Here is a 21,117-nt window from a genome sequence, read left to right on the forward strand (position 1 = left end):
CATTTGTGCTCAAAGGCTAAAAATTCTAGATATTGTGCTATTATAATATGGGACAGATTTAAGTCTTATGAATTGATTTGATTTACCTACTTATCATAACCTTCAGAGGCAGAGCGAGCGAGCAATAGAGATATAATGGGGAGGGGGTATGAGAAGTAGTAGGAGAAGGAAAGAAAAAGCAATAGTGAAATATTCCAAAAATGGAAGAATGGAAGACACAGAAGTTATTATTTATTCAAAATTATTGTAAAACAGTACTAAGTCCCTACCCCCTTGGAGCAAAAATTCCTTGAATAGGTCCTGATTCTGGACCTATTGGTACCTGATTGTACTCTCTGGGAGATTCTTTTTTTCTACAGTTCCCCTTAGCTTCCTTTGAAAAGGTCCTTAAAAGTTTTTCTTGCTTCAGGGTTGCTAAGTAAATGCAGAATGCTTCTAGCTTGAGTAAGCTTGTGGCCCTAAAGATGTTTAATATTCAGAGTAAGCAAATGCCTTTCTAGGCTATAATAAGTAAAATTTAAGGGATATAATAAATTGCAACCATTATAAGATACAGATTGATGTTCAATCAAATCTTATAGCTTCTGTGGGCAACACCATATGAAGATACAGAATCATCTGTTGATATCATAAAATTTTCTTGTACATTGTTTTTGCAGTCAACTCTCCCCATCAACTGCAGGTAATTTCTGCTAATTTTTGTCACTATATATTAATATTATCCTTCTAGAATTTACTATAGGTGGAATCATATATGATGTATTCTTTTATATATAGCATTTATACATAATAATGTTTTCCAGATTGATTTACATAGTTCCTTATATTAAAATTATTTCTTTGTATTGCTGAATAGTACTTCTTTGGATAGATATACCAAAATTGGTTTATGGAAATATAAATCACTTCCCAATTTTGACTGCAGTGGTACAATTTATGTAAATATTTGAATGCAAATCACTATATGAATGTATATTTTTAGGGGACGAGGTATAAGTGGAGATGTTTTGTCATTTATTAAGTATATGTCTCACTTTATTGAAAGATTACCAAATTGTTTTCTAAAGTGGGCATAAAATTTTAAATTCCCACCAGCACTGTATGATAGGTTTCAAGTTGATCCTTATTCCAAATCATAATTGGTTCTACTAGTTTTTTTTTTTTTTATAATTTGACTCATTTTTCATCTCTTTCTCTCTCTCTCTCTCTCTTTTTTTTTTTTTTTTTTTTTTTTTTTTGGTGTACTGAGATTGAACCCATGGCCTACTATACTTTTTCAAGGCAAGCACTCTACTGATCGAGCTGTATCCTCAGCTCCATAATTTGACCCATTCTAATAACAATTATTTCCTATTATTTAAGCTTGTTTAGGAAATTAGTTGTGTCAAACATTTCTAGTATACATTTTACTATTATATTTTGTGAAGTTTTTATTCAAGTCTCATGTCCATTAGGGTATGGAAGATTTTTGTCTTTTACTGAGTTGTGAGATTTCTTTCTTTATTCTGACTAACATTCCTTCATCAGATATATGAATAACAAATAGGTTTTACCAGTTGAAACTTGCCTTCTCATTTTCAACAGAATTTTTAAAAAGGAAGTTTTAAATTTGAATGAAGTCCAAACTGTTAGCAAGTCCTTTTTCATTCAAATTAGTGTTTTTTTCCCTAAACTATAATCTTTCAAAATATTAGTATGTTTCATATCTATTAGATTTTGGTCAGTTTCTCATGTTCTAAAAACACAGTTTTTTTCCTTATTAAAAAATCTGAGTTATGTTTTAAAGTTTATATAGCATGCCTCTTTTTTCTTTTCCCTTCTCAACCTTTTCCTTCTCTTCCCCTTTCCACCTGTCTCTTGCCATTGCTCAATTAAAATGCATATTGCCGGTTAGGGATGTAACCCAGTGGCAGACCTTTTACATAGCATGCACATGATCCTGCAGTCAGTCTCTAGCACCACAAAATTATAATAGTAACAATAATAGTAATAAGAATATTAAACAAAATGCATGTTGGGTTTTTTTCACTCAAAAATCTTTCTCAGCCTCCTTAACTATTGTTCAAAATCTAGGAACAGGTGAGTTTTCCAACTCTTCCAGACCCTAACATTCTAGAATCATTCTATTTCCTTCCATTTGTTTGCTAGCATCCATTTTCATTTTTACTAATATTTTTCAAACACAGGCAATAAAAAAAGAACTTATACCAATAATGTTGTTTTCCCATCTCTTTACCTAGATTTAAATTTCAAGAAATGATGTGCGCCTTTTAAGTTTTTGTAGTATCTTAGAGTTTTGGGCAGCTACAACAAAATGGCATAAACTGGGTTTCTTGGAGAAAGTAGAAGTTTATTTCTGTCAGTTCTGAGGGCTTGGATCAAGGCACCAGCAAGCATTCTGGTGTCTGGGAAGGACTCTTCCTGGTTCAGAGAAGATACCTTCTTCCTGGATCCTCACAAGGCAGAAGTCCAAGGGGTTTCTCTCTAGACTTTTTCATAAGGTCACCAAGAGTCCCCTCCCAAAGTTTCCAGCTGCCTGTGCTATCACATTTGGAGTTCGGATTTCAACCTGTGATGTTTAGGAAGGGAACATTGAGACCACAGTACTCAGACAATTGCTGAGAGCCATAGCCAAGTAGGAATGACGCATGGCAATTTCCTTGTCAGCCTATCCAATATTGCTTAGAGGGAGGACTCTCCATTGTGGAAATGGGCTTGCCATGGACCCAGGTCATTTGCAGTGACATTGCATGAATGTTTGAGAGTTTTGGTTTGAAAGGTGACCCTGCTCAGGGATTAGGGCGGCTCCCGGTTTAGGGTGGATCCTGCTGGAATAGGGCGGCTCTAGGATTAGGGCGTATCCTGCTGCCTCAGGTGCCTGCTCCTTTAGAGTTCCTGCTGAGTTCTCGCGGGGTTCTGAGAGTATTGGTACACAGAGCCCGGTGGAGGGAGTGTTTTTTTCCCAGAACGTGCGTGTAGAGTGCTGGTGAGAGTTCCAAAATAAAGTGTTGCTGTTGGAATCTACAAGTTTTTGTGGTGGCTCGGTTATTTTGCGCCCAGCCAGACTGCAGCAACAACAGTTTCAGCAAACAGCCTATAACATCTTCTTTCCTGCTTCCTGCCTGAGAAAAGACCAAACTGACAATACAACTACCTTAGGTTTTAAGGTAATAATTTATGTGAATATTTGGATGCAAATCACTGTATGAATATATATTTTTATAAATATATATTTTATACATATATATATTTAGTTTGAGTCACATCTCAAGTTCGAAATCCAATTTCTCTGGGCCTTAGTACATTCTACAGCAAAGTGCAAGTGTTTCTGTCTTATTTCTAAAACAGAACAGCTTTTATCTTCAATTTTAGACATAGTCACACATTTGTTTTTAAGATAAGATATTATTTATCATTTAATTACTTGACAGATTGCTAAGGTTATCAAGCAAAATTCTTAGAGCTGTGAGGCTTTAGAGGTAAAGATTTTGTAGAGAAATCTATTACAAGAAACAGAATTGAGACTTTGTTGAACTTTGACTTATTGTCAGGAATCAGCTGTGAACTACACTGTTTGAGCTTATAACAGGTCAGGCTTGTCCATTAAGATCATATTTCATTCAGAGTCAGTGTCATTAGGACATATCTCCTAAGATACGATTCAGATTTCATAGCATGAAATAGGAATGGATTCTGTTTCTTTGAATTTCTTTTTTAATGATGTGATATCATTTGAGTTAGCTGAAAATGCATAACATGATCTAGCTGTCTTCAGCTATTTTTTTTTTTTTTTGAGGAAGGGGTACTGGGAATTGAACTCAGGGGCACTCAACCACTGAACCACATCCCCTGCCCTATTTTATATTTTATTTAGAGACAGGGTCTCACTTTGTTGCTTAGTGCCTTGCTTTTTCTGAGGCTGGCTTTGAACTCTCCATCTTCTTGTCACAGCCTCCTGAGCTGCTGGGATTACAGGCATGTGCCAATGGGCCCAGCTCAAGTATATTTTGTAATCTTTCAGGCATATTAAAGTTAAGATGCCTATTAGACATTGCTACTAAGTATTGAGTAGTCAATCATTGTAGCGTTGTATTAATTAGTCTTTTTAGATATAGATGGTACTAGAATGTATTTTGACATATCATACCTACATGGAGTACAACTTATTCTAATTAGGATGTCATTTTTGTGGTTGAACGTGATGTGGAATTACGTTGGTCATTTATTCATAAAGAGCTGTCCGATTCATTCTACTGTTTTACCTATTCCCATTACTCCTCCCTTCTCTTCATTGCCTTTGTTTAATCCAGTGAAGGTCTCCTCTTCTTTCTCCTCTTCCTTCTCCTCTTCCTTGTTGTGTAAACGTCTGCATATCAGAGAGAACATTAAGCCTTTGGTTTTGGGGGACTGACTTATTTCACTTAGCATGACAGTCTCCAGTTCGTCCATTTACCAGCAAATGCCATAATTTTATTCTTCTTTATGATGAATAATATTCCATTGTGTGTATATACCACATTTTCTTTATACATTCATCTGTTGGAGGGCACCTAGTTTGGTTCCATAGCTTAGCTATTGTGAGCTGAGCTGCCACAATGTGGCTACACCACTGTAATATGGTGATTTTTCAGTCCTTTGGGTATAAACCGAGGAGTGGGATAGCTGGGTCAAATGGTGGTTCCGTTTCAAGTTTTCTGAGGAATCTTCATACTACTTTCTGTAATAGTTGCACCAATTTTCAGTTCCAGCAGCAATAAATGAATGTACTTTTCCTTCACCTCCTTGCCAACATTTATTGTTACTTGTATTCTTGATGATTGAATGACCATGAGTTTTGAGCTTGGGTGAGTTCCCAGAAGTGGTAAGTATGGAAAAGGATAATGTAAGTCAGTTGAAGCACTGGAGCCCATAGCCAGAAAGTGATATCCTGGAGATAATTTATTTTCAAGATAATCAGCTAACTTATATTTAATTAAAGTATTTTTATTGGATAAAGTGAAGTTAGGGTACAACAATACAATTACTGTAGGATGGTAAGAACCCACATGTTGGAACTTTATTTTCAGAGAACTTCATTTAGTTCTTACATCAAAAAGCACAACTTTAAAAATTTTTTTCCTTGAACATTATCCAGCAGTGTCCATTCCTCTACATTTTCTAATAAAAAAATTATCATTTCCTACTACACTTTTTGAAATAGTTTTTGCAATGATTTGACATCTGAACATGAATATATTTTCCCTATCCATATAGATCCTCATTCCTTAACTGGGGTCTGGATTTCATGCAATTTTAGTAAGTATATTTTAATAAAGTAATTATCACAGCACATTATATTATTCATGTGTGATGATTGCTAGGTTGAGGCTCTGCTTCTGACATGAGCTAGCTCCATGATATGACATTACTCATTTGGCCACTCAAGGACTCAGTGAGGTTACTTCTCCATGGAAGACTGAGCTAAATGATTCTTAAGATCATATATTTTTGAAACATTCTGTAATTTGCCTTTCTTGTACACTCCCTGGTGGAAGGCAACTTTATAAATGCACATCTGCATTATTGCATACATTTATCAGGGAAGAAGGGCATGAGGCACTTAAAGTTTACTTGTCATACAAGTGTATCCAGCAAGTGCAAGGAGAAGTTAAAATAAACTGGTGATAAACTAAAGCCACGTACAGGAAATTTATCATTTCCTAGCAGTCTCCTTGCCTAGGCTGATAAATGGCATTGTTTTTGCATCGCAGGGCCTTTTCAAAATGATAAACTTTTTGAAAGGAACCCAATTCCATGATAAAGAGATTTGGGCAGAAATGAGGAGCACTTGCCTAGTTAGAGTGCTGTGCAGCGGTGTTTGATGAATGAAAAGCAACTCTGTTGTGGCAGGGTGCCAGAGATTGGGAGCATAAACCGACTTGGCTGAAGTAAAGTGTAGTTGATCTGACATCCTGAGAACACCGCGAGTTCCAATGTGGCAAGCAGGCCTTATGACACTTCCCAAAGCTATGGATTTGTTTGTTTTATATTTGTAAGGGCACTTACCCTATACTGATGCCCCTTGGAATAGCATCCTTGGGGGAAAAAAAAAGATCAGCAGATGCTGAAGTGAAATTAAAAAAAAAAGTTTAAAATGAACACTTTTCTTTTTTTCCTCCCCTCCAACTGCAGATTTTCTTATAGCTCCCAAACTAAGCTGATGACACAGGAAGTGGTTGGTCTAGAGGAGGTGACGGTAATGAAGGGGTAGCATTTTGGAAGGGAGTTGGGGTTGAAGGGGCAATCATTCAGAAAGTTCTATATACACACATATGTCTGAAAAAATATTTTAGTGTAATTAGTTTCATATAATTCCATAATTAACTTCCTGATATTCTCCACCCTTACTGTTTAATGATTTGTCATAATTAGACTTTTTGTCTCAAGAAACTGCTGTAGAAATTCGTATTTGTTTGATTTCCTATGTGAGAGATGTCTCAGTCTACTCCTCCCTAAGGATGACCATGAGTCTCCACATTGGGCATACATTGCTCATGGTTAGGAGTGAAAAAAAAAAAAAAACAATGCAGTTGATGCCAAAACCTTCTTTCCATTTATTTACCATCCTTTTGTTCCTCCCTGGCAGTCCAACTGCTCTACATGATGTAGGGAAATATTTCTGTTTCCCTAAACCAGAGGCTAATGTTTAAGCATGTCTCTTGGCACACAGTGAACTGTAAGATTGTCAGTGCATTTCAGGTAAGAGCCCATCTAAAAAGTAATGATTTTGGAAAGCCACATACTATGGATCATTTTTTTTTTAAATAGGATACTAAGTCAGTTTTATTAATGTATAATTCCTGGGATATTGAAATTATATGCTGCAGCATAAAGTATTTGCTAATGAAAGTTATTACTTCTGGGCATGGAATAATATTTTTAAAATAAACAATTTAATAATAAATCAATTTTTATATAGCCATGATTTTCCAAAACTGGATAAATAGAAATGTGTTTCCTAATTTTAAAAAAAGTCATGTTTTTATTTTCCTTTGAAGAAAATAGTTATTAATGATTCTGCATAAATGAGTTGATAAATCTTGGTAATAGAAAGTGAAATCTAATAATAAAAAAATTACACAAGGAGCAAGTACACAAGGAACAGCTGTAGTGTGGAAACAAAGCAAATCTAATAATTATTTTTATGAGTGTTCAGTTCTTTGCTCCTTTAAATTAAATAATGACATCCATACCAAAAATTTCATTTCCTAAAAACATCTTTTAAAGCACATATTTTCCCTTCAGCTAAATTTCACAGCTACTAAAATAAGGTAAATGATAATATTTTGAATATGCCTTCTACATTATTACTTTTTCTAATTTAGTGAATGAATGAGCCAGCTCATATCTACATTATTGTTCTACTTTATATTTATTTATTTAGTTATTCATGTGAATTTAATTATATAGTAATTTCATAATAAATCACTTAATTAAAAAAAAAAAAGGACTTAGAGGAAACTGACGTTCTTGCAGTTCTTGCATTGCTCTTATTTACCATGCCAGGAGCACTTCTTCCTTTTCCCATGTTGTTTCTTCAACCCTCAGGGACATTTCTGGGTATTTTAGCTACTATATTCTTCATTTGCTTCAAAGCTTATTTTAAAATACCCTTCTTTGTAAAACGTATTCAAATGCTTCCACTAAATATGAACTCTCACAGTATCCCTCTTTTCTCTTTCTCAATGTGCTATCATATAATTTGCATATTTTGTTTCTATTATGTCCTTTATTCAGAAAAAATAGCATATGTTATAGATACACAAACTAATACACATTTTTACACAACTATCCATCCTATCATCTACAGAAATATTGATGTGAACTTGGAAGTCTTAAGTAGTCTGTTATTTATTTACCTATAAATAGTCCTATTAATTAGTTGTTATTATTATCCTCAATTTTCAAGAGATAGAAAAAAAACTAACTTCTCTCCTCATAAATGTGTGTGTGTGTGTGTGTGTGTGTGTGAGAAAGAGAGAGAGAGAGAGAAAGAGAGAGAGAGAGAGAGAGAGAGAGAGAGAGAGAGAGAGAGAGAGAAACATTTAGAATAACTTTCTTAGGAAAGGAATCATTTTAGAAGATGAGAGTTTTCATTCAATGCAAGTGCCTTTAAAACAGTAAAGTTTCTTTGTCTCTTGAAGGAAAAAAGAACTATGTTTGTAATTTCAATGGGAATGGGATTACTCATGTCAATCTATCTTGTTATTTCTACTTAAATAATCCATTTCATTGTTCTGGATCATACACACATACACCTCTACCTTAAATGTTGACTTAATTAAGCCCTAGTTTGTGATTATCATTTGCAGTTGCCTGGTAAGGTCATCTAACACTTTAACAATTTAACGATTGTTAAATTGTTGCTATTAAGAACTACTAGAATGAAATTAGTTTCCATAGTTAGACTACTAAAGCAAGGGAATAATACTGGGAATAACTTAAACAGTGTTCTTGGGTCTGATCAACTCACGCAAGCGGTTCATTTGACAATTTCCAACTCTCCCTTGGAATTATGCTTAGTCTTATGTGACTGTGAGGATGTTGATTGGAAAGTGCTTTGTGAGACATAAGCTCCTATACATATTTAAAGGCATTAGTTTTGTCATTAATTAGGGTTTTCTACTGACTATGGAATTACTTTGCAATTTCATAATCAAGAAACAAAATGACATTTCCCACTGGCTATTCTTTTCTTCCAAAATATGTAAATATTGTGAGCTCTTGAATTCTGTCCTTACCCTAATTTTTACTATGTGTTTCAGGCAGGAATGAATAGGTTCTAATGTATGTGTCCTCCTTAAACAATTGGTATTGAGAGACTAAAGAACTATTAGAAAGTGTTATGAGACCTCATCCAAAATCAACCAATATGTGTGTGCATGCAAAACACACACACACACACACACACACACACACACACACACACACACACAAGCTGGAAAGCTGACCTGGACTGGAAAGTATAGAGATGTCAGATGCAGAAGTGAGTAATTGACCAAGACAATCAAAGCCTCTGTGGTATAAACAGCTGCAGGAAGCGCCAGCTCCTTCAGTGTTCCCTCTTATTCCCATGGAATGCAGGAGGAGAGGGTGGGATGTATAAGTGTGGATGGGGGAATGAATGTCTGTCACTTCTGAGAGAATACCAAGCTCAAGCCTGCTTACATTTGATACACCAGAGGCCTGGAGGAGAGAAAAGGGACGGAGGGGGTCTAGGATTAAAAACGTACTGAGCACTGAATCAGAGTGGAGAAAATTGCTTTTGGGTTTCCCATCCTTTCAATGGGAGTCGTGGCGTAGGTATCTGGAGAAGGCATAGGCTGGGGCTCCTTAATAAAGAAGCTCCTGAATGGAGGATCTTGGGCTGGGAATGCAGATATCCATCAGAGCATGGCTGGCCAAGACTCCTGAGTCCTTGGCTGCAACTCCTGTCAGAGACTCTAAAGCACTGGCTGTGTCTATTGTGGGGAAGTAGATTTTCACATGAGCCCTGCCAGGTAAAGCCTTGTAATAATTAGGATGGTTGATTTTATGTGTCACTTGACTGCTAAGGGATGTTCAGATAGCTGGTAAAACATTATTTCAGCATGATATTAATATTTGGATCAGAAAAGATGTTTGCTGTCACCAATACAGGTGAGCTTCTTGCAATTTGATGAGGAGGTGAATAGAACAAAAAGTTGGGAAAATGATCTTTACTTTCTGCTGGATACAGGATCTCCCTCTTGCCTCAGTCAGCAGTGCTTCTGGATCTCAGGCTTCAAACTCAGATTGAGACTTCATTTTTTAACACAGCTGGTTTCCAGTTCTTCAGGCATTAACTGGAACTGGCTTTGTCTTTCTCCAGCTTAGAATTAACACAGTGTAGGATTTCTCAGTTTCCGTAATCACATGATCCAATCCCTTTAAATTAATATTTTTCTATATACCCATGTCTGTTTATTTAACTCCTATTTTTCTGGAGAATCCTAACGAATAAAATTCCCTTTGGACAGACCTAAAAGATTATACATAGATTTTCACCAGGAGTTGGACTTTTTCCTACAAAGAGGGTGATTTTGTGAATATCTCCTCTTTTGGACATTTATTATACCTCTACTTAACAAAATTTGAGGAGGAAATTGGCATGTGTTTCCATATCTTCAAATACAATACACATTCTAAACTGAAACTTCAGCTCTAAACTTTCTTGCTAATTCAAGAACTCATTTGCAATCGCTTATTTTACTGACCATATATAATTGGTACTTCAGAGTTAACACTCTCACATTTTTCTGTTTGTCTCCCATGCTGAAGTGTGAAGTCTATAAATTCAGGGATCATTTCCTCCACATTTAGGAACATTCTTGGTTCTTCAAGAATTTAATAGATCTTTAATGAAAGAAAACAGAAGGAGAACTATCAAATTGTCAAGTGGAGAACTTGTTAAATTAAGTCTCCAGTCAGAGTGCATTGTTTAACTTAGCAAATTCAGTCTCAAATTTAATTGACCTAAAATGCGTGGTATCTGTAAAAGCTAAAAACAGCTTTTCATTAATCTTCACCTAAATTTATTTAAGTGGTAAAGTTTGAAGAATATTTCCAGTTGTATTTATTTGGTAATCCATTTTGCCAGGTGAGACACATTTTTCTTCAGTTCTTTTCTCATTACCTCGTTTCTATCCCTTAGTTTTCAATTTAAGTGCCACTTTTTCCTTAAAGAGATCTCTCCCTTTCCCCAATCTAAATTAAAAAAAAAATCTCATAGCAGCCATTATTTCTTTTGCATAATTACATTATTTCTTTTATATAATTTCAATTATATAAATCTAAGTGTATTTGTGTGATCATTTGCATCTCCAAGTTGACATCCCAAAGCAGGGACTGAGCTGCTTTAACTCACATCCTGGACCCTGTGCATACAAAGAAATATTTGTTTATTGCATGAGTAAATTAGTGATTTCACAAGCCATAGTCAACAGTACTACTTGATTTCCATAACATAAATGTGTTCTCAGTATCCTCAATCTGTGTTTGCATTTACATATGACTGAGTGTTATGGTTTATATATGAGGTATCCCCCAAGGGCTCATATGAGAGAAAATCCAAGAAAGTTTAGAGGGGAAGTGATTGGATTTTGAGAGTTTTCACCTAATCCACACATTAATCACCTGATAGGTATTAACTGGGTGGGAACTGGAGGCACTGTCTCTACTTAACTGAGTGCTAGGCTATGGCTAGATGAGGTGGGTCCCTGAGAGTGTGCCTTTGGGGTATATATTTTGTCCTTGTTGAGTGGAGTGGCCTCTCTCTTGCGCGCGTGTTTCTCCCTCTCCCTCTCCCTCTCCCTCTCTCTCTCTCTCTCTCTCTCTCTCTCTCTCTCTCTCTCTCTCTCTCTCGGTTTCCTGGTGGCCATGTCTTGAGGTGCTTTCTTCTACCACACTCTCTTCCTCGATGGTATTCTGCCACATCTTGGACCCAGAGCAACAAATCCCATCTGTGGACTGAGACCTCGGAAACTGTGAGTCCAATAAATAAACTTTTTCTCCTCTGTTTTGCTCTTGACAGGTGTTTTGGTCACAGTGGCAAAGAAGCTGACTGAAACACTGAGTATTCCATTTTCCTGTTGCTTTAATCTCTTTTGAAAGTGTCTAGTTCAAGACAAAATTGAGGTGAGCATCATTTGACCCTGAAGATGTTTTGCAGAAAAACAGTCATAAATGCTGAGTTCTAACTACAATTATGTTTCTGCCCACAATTTAATTCTCAGCTCTTATTCCATTTCTGGCAGCTATGCTGTAGTACTGCTGAGGTACTTACAGGTCAATGCCTTTGGAACTTCTTTTTGTGGCATTCAAGCAGCCAGCCTTCCGAATCCTCCTCCTCCAATGAGTTAGTGAATATCTAATGCAACCCTGGGCATGTAGTAAGATCTCAATAAACATTCTGTAGAATGTACACATGTGTACATAAATGAAGAGTGAAACATGTAAATTTATATCTTGTTTGATTTCTCATTCAAAACAAACTTGTGACTATGTGAGCTGTTTAGCAAAATATAAAGTTATTTTAAGCCAATATTTTTAAAGTATCACATAAATTTTATAAGGAAATATGTTTCCTGCAGTTGAATTGGCTCTATTTCCTTTTGAAAAATAATTTGTTATTATTTTGTGTTTCAATTTATCAAATAATAATTATCAACAAAAGGCTTTTTATTTTGCCTAGTTGTCTAAAATATAAACGTCTTAGATATCAAGCTTTATGGAGGGGTACAGATTGATTATTTTTGATGATTTTCCTGCTTTATTCTATATATACTTTACAGTGATGTAAAATCATCTACACATTTACTTTTGGTATTGAATAACAAATACTTTAACTTATCACTCAATATAGAACAGTTTTCTAGAGTTGGTAACCAAGTTTCTTTGAATACTTAAAATGTTTGCTTATAACTTTTGAGAAAATAATGTTACAAAACAGGATTATTTCTTCTCCCCACCTTTTTTTTCTTGCATCTATAATTTATAGACTGATTGTAACTTTGTTGTAGAGTAGCATTACCAAATTCCGGTAAAGAATAAAAATAAGTTCATAGTAGAAGTCAAGACAGAGCAGGAGAATTTTAAAGTCATGTTAAGATGACCTGAACATCTCTGAGAAACCAAAAAAAGTTTAAAAATGAATGGTTGGATTTGAGTTTTAATGTTTGCATTTAGTAAGGTTTATGGTCTCTTGCACATTTTCCTCTTTTAATTCATGTCTCTCCCTCTGCCAACTATTGTTATAGGCATTTTGTATGCATTTTTTCATTCCCTTGTCACAATAATTAACTAACCAAGGCAGGTATTATTTGTGTTTCCATAATGAAGGTGATCATTTGAGGCACCAAAAGCCTGAGTAATTTCCACACGTTCTCACAGTAATTGGTAGAGCTGGAATTAAGCCCAGGTGTCCCCCATCTAAGTCCAGGCTCAAGACCACTGGAGCACATATTGCCTCTGTATTGCATTCAGATTATTTTGGGCAATTCATTTAGCAAATGCTGTTTATTGAGTACCAACTGTGTGAATGGTACTGTGTTGCAATTGAGTGGACATGAATAAAAGAATAAATCAAACTAATACATGATATAAAGATAAACTGAATCAGCTTGTAATGATAGAAGAGAATGGATGTGCATAAGGCATTCACTGCCTGCAGTTTTGGGTTCTGCTCTTATATTTTCTCATTGGTAATTGCTTTTGTATCAGGCCAGTTTCTATGCTACTGGGGACAGAATCGGCAGTAGAGGATAGTGGGGAAGTGGGCAAGTTGGAGGCAAATTACCTGGGTTGAAAGCCTAAACATGCAAGTTATTATCCAGGCAATTTTGAGTAAGTTCCTTAACCTTTGTGGTGGCTCAGGATCTTCATTAATCAAATGGAAAGACACTCTCCCACATGGTTGTTCAGAGAATATAGTGAGCAAAAGCATGCAGTGTCTAGAACAGAAAGTGTAATATTAACATGTGCTGTGTTATTATGATGTCATTTTGTTAAGGGCAATGGACACATGTATGACAGTAGAAAAATTTGGATCTGGGATTAATCGTGTAGGAAAAGTTACGTACAGATAAATCCTTATCTTACACAAGTAACACTAATGACTACTTTGAGAAAGATTCCACTGTCAGGCTTAATCTTTCAATTAAGTAAAATGCACCTTAAGGACTCATTCCAAATTTGTGCATGCGGTAATGTTGTATCTTACGACATATAATCTATCTTTGTTTAAATCTCCATTTGCTGAGATTTAACTTATTTTCATGTCCATAATTCATTTGAATGGTGAGTTGAAATCAAGGAACTGCAAGTTACTTAAAAATGATTTTTAAAAATTCAGACTATAAGGAGGCTTGAAATCTTGATTATATGAAACAGTTATTTGATTATAATTGCAACAAGTCTGATTTTTATATATTATTTGCAATACAGAAGGAAAAATGTGTGATGATAGTCATTCACAGTTTTGGATTCTTGTAATAAATTTCAGGGCAATACAAAAAATTTGCTTAATGAATTTTAGGAGGGAGACTGACACATGAAGAAGAGATTTTTTATTAAAAGACCTTTAAAGCTACTGTCAAAAGCTTAGGATTATGTTTAAGCATTGTTTTGTCTATTGCATATGGACTTTGTCTCTATACCAATCCTCTAAATTTAAATAACAACAATTTCTTGCTGTATAAACACTTTAATCTGACCTTATAATAATGGTTGAATTATTTCTTTTGTGTTCCTGATTTGGGTTTTGGTTTGAAGAAATGTTTCTAGTCATATGCCCCTTCTAAGCCTGATTCAAGAATTTTGTATCTACTTGTTCCCTAATTCAGATCAAATTGTTTGTCACCAGCTTAGGAAACTGATTCTGACTCTTGGTTGCTCCTGTTGTGTGATGATTAATTACCTTGAACAAATTTTAACTGATTGAATCTTCTAATTACTCAGTACGAATGAGATTTTAGTTTGTAATAAGCCATAAATAAAACATTTAGAATAATAAATGTTTTTTTCTCAAATTTTAAGATATAAAATTATGTGACAAATCTTAGCACAGTGATATGTGAATTTGGTATTCAAATGATGGAAAATTTGTTCGGATATCTAAACTTCAGAGAGTCCATTTATACTATTAGAAACATGTACATTAAAAAGTAAAAGTCTTGGGTTTTCAAATTAAAATAGCTTCCCTGGATTTCACTGGAATAAAAGGTCATTTCTCATAAATGACAATACAATTATTTGTGATTTTCATGTTCATTGAATTATTTTTTGGACTAAGTATATATGTTCTTTTAAAGCTGCATTATTTATGTTAGAATGATTTTTTTATTTTGAAATAAGATCATAAACATGATGAAATTATTCTAATGTCATACAAATGGTGAAATTATTTCCTGCAAGCTAATTGACAGTTTTAAAATTATACATTAGTTAAGTCCAGCGGATGTAATCTTTCCCAATAGTCAGATATCCTGTCATCATGTACACTACCACAAAGTGACTTGACTGGTTCTCAGGTTTGGTTTAACTGCACACCTTGTTTTTTTCAATAAAGAATTCCCTTATTGAAAAAAAAATCAATAATTTAAAAATGAACAAAAGAACAAAATGATGATTTTTATCTGTTTGAAAAATATATATTTTTAATAAACTTAGCTTAAATTTTTAGCTTCATATTCCACTATCAATATCTTTTCAAGTAACCAATTCTTAAGCAATTGTGTCTGCATACTGAACATACACACACACTTTACTGTATGCACACTTTAAATTCATTTTCTGAACCTGAACCCAAATTTTCTTCAGCATTTCAGGCGCTAATGATACCTATATACATTTCAGGGAAGGAAATCTTGTAATGAAAAAGCTTTCTGAATGTTTAGTTTTATTAATATTAAATGTACCCATTCTGAAGAGAAATGTCATATAACCAGTAGGAAAATTATTTTAAAAGTCTTCCTGAATCAATAAGAGAATTAAAGGGAAGAGTCAATTGTCCTTCAGTAAAAAGGGTACTGGAAGCTAGAGCCAATATATCTTTTTCCCTTGTGGCAGTTACTTGGACTACTGGAAAATAACTCTCAACAGGTGGATTCCCAAATCAGAGGGAGGCCTCAGGTCAGAAGGTGAGAAGAACAAATCCTTTGTACATCCCTGTAATTCCAGGGTGAGATGTTCTGGTAAATATTGTGATTGGCCAAGGAGAGAAGAGAAAGATGATAGTTTTCAATGGAGAAAAATACAAGATAGAAAATGGGGTGATACTATGTGAAATAGAAACCACCTGGTTAAGAAATTACCATAAAATTTGTCCCAGGTGGCAGTTGCTCTGAGGTACCATGGGAAAGTAAATGTCATACAATCCCTTGTGCTTCTGCTTCACCCAAGAGACTTCAGGTTCTTTAATGAATATGCAAGTGAGCTCCTGTTACCCCCCCCCCACACACACACCCCCTGCTCTCCTGAGGTGGTGTCAAGTTAAAAAGTAAACTATGGCTAAATACACAAGAATATATATATATATATATATATATATATATATATATATATATATATATATATATATATATATAATCAATGAAACAAAACAAATACTGAAAAAACTGGAAATAGACCCTTACATTCTTACATTTTGGGGTACATAAATAAAAAAACAAGTACATTTAAGTTGATAAAATGTTCAAATACAGATGCTATCTCTAAAAAGAATACAATAATTGAAAATAAAAAGTAGATTTGAAAATGAAATATAATTATCAAAAGAGAAGCATACATAATCATGGAAATGAAAAGTTTCACTTAACCACCAGAATGGATGTAGGGGTAAAAAGTGTGAATTGAAAGAAATATCTGAGAAAATCATCTAGGAATGGCAGAGTGATAAAGAAATGAGACTATTTGAAAATTAAGGACAGGACAATTATTTTTATAATATGAAAGACATTTTATAATATCTTATGTTTAGTAGCAGCCCAGAGAAAAACTTTTAAGAAGTACAAGACATAATAAACTAAAGAGGTTCAAATGAAATAAAACATGGTATAACTGAAAAGAGAGGTGTAGGAATCCAAAATTAGAGTTGCAGATTTAAAGATTCTCCCAGTAGAATAGAAATTTTGATAACCATCTAGTTGTAGGTCACTCTTCTTAGTAATAGGAAGATACTAATTCTTTTCCAGTGCTCATGAAATATTCAAGATAGACCATATGGCACATCACATACATTGTGTAAAATCACAACAAATTAAATACTGAAATAGCAATAGCATTTTTTTTCATCATAACAGAACTAAACTGGAATAAAACAGCAAAAAATATTTGTAAACAACAAATATTTAGAAAATAAAAAACTAGAAAAGAAAAAATAGAAAACATTTTAAAGGTGCAATGAACTGAAAATAAAACATGTGAAAGTTAAGCTATATGAGTGTTTTCAGGAAAAATAATAGTAAGAAATTATTACATTATAAGAGGAGAGAAATATAAAATTATATATAAAATTAAAGAAGACTATACAATGTAGAAAAATCGTTTCTGATGTTGAGGTAGGCAAAGATTCTCAGAGTACAAAAACATGTATAGCAAGAAAACCTGTATGGCTTGCATATGAGTTCTTATGTTCAAATAGGAAATATTCAGAACTAAAATGACTGGGTCATAAGTCCATAAATCCATTGTAGTTTGAATGGACTAAGTGGATTGTAACTGAAGATATATGGGGTATGGCATGAATGGAGCAGCAATTTTTCATCTCCCCGTTATGTTGTGATGTTCTACCTGATCTTAGCCCACCATGGACTCTGAAACTATAAGCCAAAATAAACTTTTCCTCTTCTAACTTGTTTTTTTGTTGGGTATTTTGGTCATAACAATGCAAAGCTAACTAACACAAAATGAATTAAAATTCCTATTTTATTATCTACATTAAAAAAATAGACAAGGCAGAATACCAGAGAAAAAAACATTATAAATATATCTGACCATAGACTTGTGTCCAGAATATGCAAGGAAATTTTATAGCACAATAAGCCAAGCATCATGATACTAAATGAATAAAATATTTGAATAGATACTTTACTAAGTGAGCAAAAATTCTATGAACTCATATAAAAAGTTAAAATATTATTCATTGTGAAAACACAAATTGAACCTACAGTGCAGTACCACTAACATCCACCAGAGAGACTTAAATTAAAATGAAATGGCATAACTAAATGCTGGCTTGGATGTGGAGCAAGTTTATTAACATTTTCTTGCATTTTTTTGGTAAGATTATTGCAAATAAAAGCAACATTGTCCCCACACATTAACAATAATCATCTCTTAAACTAGGAGAGAATAGAATCTCTATAGGTTTTGGATGTATTTTTATCATGTTTTGCTTTGTGCATGTGCATGTAATTGTAAAATGCCAATCAAATGTATTTTATTGTTTAGAATTTTGTTTTCTTTCTCAATGTCATATATTGAACAGATATTTTGAATTGAATTTAATGCTAATAAAGGGAAACAATCTATGTACTTTTGGACATGGAAGAATTGTTGTAAGTAAAGAAAATTAACTATTTTCTTATGATAGCAGAGACTGCTAATAACTGGTGACAGAGACACCTTTACCATCCTCCTTCATATATTACTTTGGAAAATATTCAGGTATTACTCTACCCATATCAGAGAGTTTAACTGAGTAGCTTCATGACTTCTGGATATTAACTGTCTTTACGGTCTGGGTTAAATATTATTCAAAATATTAAAAATAAGACATGCTTATGTGGCTCTTGCAGCATTCCTTTCTCTTCATTATCTGGTGAATATCTCTTCTTTCTTTTGTTTCTAGATTATTTAATATTTTTCCTTAATCTATAGGTCTTAATATGCCAGTTTTAAAATTAGTGCTTTTTTCTAAATGTAAGACAAATGATGACAAGCATTTATATTTGTTTCATATCCAACTTTTAGAAAATTATTATGTACAATAATCATTTATTTTACCTAAATGAATTATTTTAGTCAAACAAATAAATTAGGACTTGAAATGTTTTGGAATTAGCCAGGGATTTGGTCATATGTGTTATATACAGTTTTCTGTATATATTGTGGGTAGTTAATGCAATGTTAGACTTTTTAGATGTGATTAAGGCTACCACAAACTAATTTTGGTTATCATAAGATTCTTCAAAAGCAGTGGTCTTGTCCTCCTCTAACAAACAATTGAAATATCACTCTTAGTGGTTAAATCCCTGTCTGATGCTTGTTTAGCAGATGTGTCAGGGTCTGTGCAAACTCATTAAATAAAATCCAATTATCTATAAGAGGAGCATATTTCTTATCTCTTAGACAAAATGTTATTGATCAGAAGATTAGCTGTGACAAACAACATGGCCAAGGTCACAGAGATAGTTACTGATATTCAGAGAGATAATCCAAGATTCTCTGGGTCATAGACAAATGATTTCACATCTGATGCTATTTCCCTAATTTTAATCCCTGAAAATAAATTTAATTAATTTGATGCCTAAAATAATGTTCTACTTTAGAGAATATTATTACCAGTATTCTACAAAAGATAAGCATTTTAAAAATCATCTCTGTATGATATGATATATTTTAGTCTCAATACTAAATTATTTCTTTTTATTGATATTTCTCAATGTATCTTTCTAAGCCATTTTTACTTAAATACATTAACATTATTATCTTTCATTATTCTATGGTCTTCTTTTATTGTCCTCTAAAACTCAAGCACAATTCTATCCAAAGAGTTGGATACAAGAAAAGAGGAGACTACCCTTTTAAGCCCATTCTATTGGAAAAACAACTGCTTTGCAACTTAATAAATTTTAAAAATGTATTCATTATTATGAAAATGTTTGTTTGTTGGCAGTGTGCCAGGTGCTGGAACCATGATGGATGAGGAAGGGGAAGGTTTGGCCTCATGAAACTCTGGGCTGAATAAGATTCTTACTCAGTCGTCAAAGCAATCCTGCCAGCCATGTGTGCTGAGGCTTCTGCTTTTAGAGCCCAAGTGATCATTTTGTCATAGAAAAGTGATCAATCAGATTCTGAAGTCTCTTATTAGGAGTTGATATCACTAAATCACCAAACAATGACTTGACTGCTGAGTTCATCTCACCACATTTAGGAGATCAGTGTAAACTTCCAGTGCCCAAAGAAGTAAATCACTCACTACTGTAAAATCATAGATGGTAAGAAATGAGCCTTTAAAATATTGACTTATGTTAACAGAGCTTTTCTCATTTCTTACTTTTCTCTTATATCAGGACTTTAAGTTTGAGCAATAAGACAGTATACCTATACCCCGATTGCTTTATATCATATGAAAGAAGTATATATTTCTCTTATAGAGAAATGTATAAAAATATATAATATTTAAAATCCATATGTTAACTCTCACAAATTTAAGTAAATAAGGAAATTTTGAATTAAGATCTAAAAATGTTATTAGATTTGTTTTTAATAAATATACAGCCAGGCGTAGTGGTGCACACTTGTAATCCTAGTAGCTTGGGAAACTGAGGCAAGAGGATTGTATGTTCAAACTAGCCTCAGTAACTTTGTGAGGCTCTAAGCAACCCAGTGTGACCCTCTGTCAAAATATAAAATGGAAAGAGGGTCTAGGGATATGGCTCAGTCCTTAAACGTCCCATGGTTCAATTCCTAGTACCTAAACAACAACAACAAAAAATAAACAAACATATTGTGATTATAAAGAGAAATATGCATTTTTCATTCATTCAATAAACTTGTTTTTAATGTCAATATGTATCTGAAAAATTTTGGGGACCATGTTTTTTCAAGTATTATATAGATTCTCTTGCAGGTTTCCAAATTATTTGTTATTTATCTTTTGTCTCTTTTTCTGTCATAAGTTTACTAAGTTCGTTTTCCAAATCTACTTGATCTACAATGATGTCACTGCTTTATTAATGGAAAATATATTTGTATGTTACTTTGTTTTCTACAATTTTCTAAAATAGTGACTTCAGAGCATAAGTATGTAAATCTTCAAAAATTCACTCAGCTCTTAAAACTCTTACTATATCCTTTATAGTTATCTTTTATTTTAATTGCTATATTCTTTGTAAAGTCTCCTTATCTTCTAATACATTAATTTTAAATATCTAAGTTGTACTTGTGTGTACGTGAAAATACAAGAAAGTAAATTTTATTTATTTTGCAAAGTTATTTATAAAAAAGAAAAGTTTCCTGAATTGAAATACTTTATCTGAAAATGTTACATTAGAATTCAGTATCTTACCAACAATTATTTATTTTTTCGTCTATACTTAAGAACTGACTAAATTTGAGATTAGAAGACTAGACTTTGTCCATCTACAACTACATTATTCTTAAAGATACTGAAAACATGGAAGCGACACAGAATTTTTAACTTATATAAGGCAATTTATTCTTTGAAATCAATTCTGAAGACACAGGAAAGTTTTAAATAAGAGGAAAGTACAATGAGAACAGTCGTTCTCAACTTTAGAAACTTAATAACAAGACACTGAGTTTTATGCAAGAATG

Source organism: Spermophilus citellus, assembly GCF_964194105.1.
Source record: "Spermophilus citellus genome assembly, chromosome: 6".
Lineage (NCBI taxonomy): Eukaryota > Metazoa > Chordata > Mammalia > Rodentia > Sciuridae > Spermophilus > Spermophilus citellus.